Below are 4,625 nucleotides of genomic sequence, written 5' to 3' on the forward strand. Positions count from 1 at the left end.
AAAAAAAAAAAAAAAGAACCAAAAGATAGCCTGTGCCTTCCTTCTGAAGATTACAGTGAGATTTATAAAATGAGACACCAAAAGAATGTGAAGTCCCCACATAGGCATGAAGGGCAAGAGTCCCCTGGTAGAGGTGGGACTGGGCTGAGCTAACTCTTGAATGAAATGTGGCTCCAGCAGCTATTGTCTGGATGATGGTCAGCAGAGAATTCTTGGAGCTTGTCCTGATCCAGACCTTAAATTGTATCACAAGACAAGGCACATGAATTTAATGACCACAGGTGGGAAGAAAGGGCAAAAATGTCAGCACCTGCTTCTGTGATTAAAATGGTAAACAAAGCAGGCAGCACCTGGATTTGAACCAGGGACCCCTTGACCTGCAGTCAAACGCTCTACCCCTGAGCTATACCCCCACTTATGTGTAACTTCTCATTAGGGCCTTTTCATCGATGGCGCTGCAACTAGGGTCTCTTCTTATTTACAATTCAGTGTTTTTTCTGTATGTTCCAGAAACTGGCAAGCCACTCCACTACAGTCTGCCCTCCCTGCTTTCCCTCTCCAACCTTAACTAGTCGCATCACTCCAGCCCTCTTCTTTCTCACATTGTGGTAAGGACGCCAACCTTTAAACGTGGAAAGGACATTTGACTCTAGTATTTTTCCATAAGTCCACATGAACTATGAGACAAAGGCTGCTAGTCCCACGTTTTTAATGAAACTCACACTCAGTCCAGGGACAGGCTCCTCCACACTCCAAGGCTTTAAGGAGGGGCTCATTATTTCTCTCATTCATTTATTCATTCAACAAACACTCATGGAGCTTGTTAGGTGACAAGCCTTGTCATCCATGTTGAGGACACAGAGACACATAAGAACATTGCTCTCATTCCTCAGACAGTTTTAGTCCAAATGGAAGACAAACCCATGAACCAAAATATCTCCACAGAAGTCGCAGTAGCCTATGGGAGCAGGAGTAGGGAGCTACCCTGCCTGGGGAGTCCGGAGGGGCTTCTTGGAGGAGGTGACAAGGAAAATTTGCCAGATGAAGAAACTGGGGAGGCCTTCAGGACAAGGGAGGAACAAGAGCAAAGGTAAAAATAAAAGCGTGGAAAGGGGAGGTCAAGTGTGTCTTGAGCTCAGTGAGGCTTGAGACTGATGTGACAGGAAGGCGTCAACCCAGCAAGCACTTGGGAAGGCTGGGCTTCCACCACCATGAGTGAGACTCACAGTCGTTGCCCTTGGAGGAAAGCTTGTGACACACCCATGGCAAGCCACCTGGATGAACCCCCACAGCCACACTGTTGTCTCTTTCTAAAGACGAGTACACAGTCTTGGCCAGAATAGAATCCAGGCCCAGAGGGCACCAAAGCACACGGTTAACACAGTACAGTTAATACGAGGGATGCTGGGCGGGGGCTAAGGACCAAGATTGGTGACAGGGGCAATTATTTGCCTCCTTGTAAGTTTTACTCTTTGGCATCTAAAAGTGACTCTAGCAAGGGGGCACCTGGATTTCAACCGGGGACGCCTTGAACTACAGTCACATGGTCTACCCGTGAGCTCTGCCCCAAGGCTTATTTGTAGGTCACAATTGCACCCTTTGAAGTGTGTGGCAGACTGCTGTTTCTGGACTCTTCCAGCCAAGTTCTTTGTAGGGGCAGCCTGGCCCGTGACAGCCTGGCCCTCACTGCCCTCACTCACTCAGGGGTCCACCCATAAACACCTACTGACCATTGGCCATGCACCAGGCACATCCTTACCTCTGCCACCCTGTTCCGTCTGCCCTGCAGCGGGCGATCATTGGCTTCCCCAGCTTAACAGCACCCCAGCTCCGCCTCCTCCTTTCCTGCACTTGGGCGCTGGGGAGCAGAGAGGTCTCTGCAGGGACAGAGGAGCAGGTCTGGAACAAGAACCTGGCCACACCCCCACACTCCAAGACACCAGGTGAACCCCTTTCTCCCTTCCCGCCATAGGCATCATTCACTCAACCCCCTACAACCTGCTACATATTGTGGAGAGGTAAGGTGAACCCGCTCCGGATTCCCTCTCAAGGAGAAAACTAATTGGGGGGGTGTGGGGTGACGCCATGATCACCAGCTTGTGGCCGCACCGGGCACAGAAGACTGGGTTTCAAGACTCACAGCAGAGGGCAGGGAGGAGTGTGGGGACGGGGTGTGTGGGATCGAGCCAAGACGGACCCCCGATTGGTGGAGAAGCCAAGAGGGCGTTGGTTCCCCTGTGAACCCTTCCCAGTGCCCCACCTGCCTGTCCTCTCCCCATAGAATCAGTCCCCGACAAAGTCTGTGCTGCCCACAAGAACCTGCCAAGTGGCTTTTTTGTGCAGAAATACCAACGAGGGTCCCTGACACCCTTGGCATTGGCTGTGCCAAGTTCACCCAACACTCTGAAGTAATTTCATACTCACCGTGCTGTCTTCTTTTTTCAAGGCCACTTCAGCAAGACAGAATTGACCGGATTGACCCAAGGGCGTGCTATTTTTAGTTCCAACTGACCCCAGGAGAAGGGGGTGTCAGACTCGCCAGCCCACTCAGCTGCAGGAGCTGGAACTGGTCCCTGAGCTGAGTGTCCCAGGCCCAGCCCCCTCCAGGATGGAACCTCTCCCTCGCCAGCCTTGCCTGGGCACCTTTCTCCTGGCAGTGAGGCTACTCCCAGACCTCCAGCCCCCCCGTCTCCACCGTGCCATCTCTTTCCACCCCCCATAACACTCAGGGGGTCTGGGGGGACTTGTTTGAGCAGCTCTGTTTGGAAACTGTGCCCCAAGCTCTGAGGGACAGGAAGGCAGAGGGAGCCCAGGAGAGAGACGCTTTAGGCTTGGTCCCTTGGGAGGTAGGACAGAAAGGAAGACACAGAGAGGACACTATGAGGACAGAGCCCACGGGAGAGGTGGAACCACTGAGACACTGGCTGGGAAGACAAGGTGCTCGACATGGTTTTCAGTTGACTGTGGTTACCAAGAAAGAAACCATAGCTAAGCATAGTTTCAACTTACTCAGGAAAGAAAGAAACATAGGCTCTCAGCAGTGGAGGGCTGTGCAGTTTTCAACCTGTCTAAGCGGTGGTCATACTGGTGGCGGGAGAGATGGCAGGGTCCGAGGGTCCCCCCATCCCTTTGTTAGGCCCAATGTGCAAAGGTCACTGGTGTTACTGCTGTTTTATGCCAAGGAAAAATTTGCAATTTTTACATCATCATCTCATAAAACAGAATTTTTTAAAATTTTTATGTAGCAAATCTTATACATTTTTTATAGTTATGTCATATTTCCAACAGTTAGAGAAAATTGATATTCTTTCTGAGGTTGAGGGCCGGTGGTGTGACTTTAAGACAGGCAAAAATTCTTTAGCTCTGACACCAAAAGCTCAACTGATGAATTGGACTTCCTTAAAACTGACAATGTTTGCTCTTTGAAAAACACTGTTAAAGGAATGAAAAGACAAGTCACAGACTGGGGGAATATTTGCAAACTGCGTATCTGATGCAGGGCTTGAACCCATAATGTATAAAGAACTCTGGAGTCTCAATTATAAGAAAACAACCCAAATGAAAAAATGCACGGAAGATCTGAACAGACACTTCACCAAAGAACAGATATGATGACTGTAAACATATAAAAATATGCTCACCATCATTAGTAATTAGGGAAGTACAAATTAAAACCACAGTGAGACACCACTAAATGACATTAGAATGTAAATCAGAAAGACCAACCATAACAAGCGTTGGCGAGGACGTGGGGCAGGTGGAACCCTCACGTCGTGCTCGTGGTAATGTGAAATGCTACAGTCACTTTGAAAACAGTTTGGCAGTTTCTCCCAAAGTTAAACGTACATCTACTCTATGGCCCAGCTGTTGCACTATTTACCCACGAGTAGTGAGAGCACGCAGCCCTGCACTTCTGCACGAACTGTCCATAACTGTGTTTGCTCAAGCCAAAAACTCAGAACAACTCAAATTTTATCAACAGGTGAAAGGACAGACAAATGGTGGAATATGCACAGGGAATACTGCTCATCAATAAAAATGAATGAGCTATTAACATATACAACAACAGAAATGGATCTCAAAACATTATCTTGAGTCAAAGAAGTCAGACCACAACGAAACCCAGAGTACCTATGGTGAGATTCCATCTATGTGAGATTCTGGAACATGCAAGCCCCTCTGTGGAGAGAGAGCAGGTCATGGGGGGCTGGGGAGAGGCAGTATTTAGGGAAATAAGGAAATGGTGCTTTGCCTGGAGCTGGAAGGCAGAGCTGGGGTGCAGCGCTCCATTTCCTCGTGGTCCCCAAAGCCTTGCAAGGCCGGGACCCCGCACCCCGTCGCGTGGAAGAGCTTCTGCTTTCGCCCCGGGAGGGGGTCTTAGGGAAAGCCGAGCACGCCCCGCTGAGTCACCACAGCCCGCGCAGTCCCCGGCAGCGCCCTGAGCCCCTCGGGAGGTTCCGCCAGGCTGGTTGTCGTGGTCCCGCCCCGCCCCGCTGGCCTCGCTCCAGGCTGTGGTCCCCGCCGAGTCCCGCTCGGCCCCTCGCGCTCGCTCCGCAGCGTCGCCTGCTGGGCGCCCGGCCGTCGTGCAGCGTCCCCAGGCGCCCCCGCGGCGCGTCTCCTGCCCC

The 4,625-nt window shown here is 51.0% G+C and overlaps 1 non-coding gene across 1 annotated transcript; it reads right to left on the bottom strand.

The window, feature by feature from the left end:
• Nucleotides 1-341: 341 nt before the first annotated feature.
• Nucleotides 342-413, bottom strand: TRNAC-GCA. Its single transcript has one exon. It is a non-coding gene; the product is annotated as a tRNA-Cys (tRNA).
• Nucleotides 414-4,625: the final 4,212 nt, after the last annotated feature.

Source organism: Galeopterus variegatus, unplaced genomic scaffold (assembly GCF_000696425.1).
Source record: "Galeopterus variegatus unplaced genomic scaffold, G_variegatus-3.0.2 Scaffold2726, whole genome shotgun sequence".
Classification (NCBI taxonomy): Eukaryota; Metazoa; Chordata; class Mammalia; order Dermoptera; family Cynocephalidae; genus Galeopterus; species Galeopterus variegatus.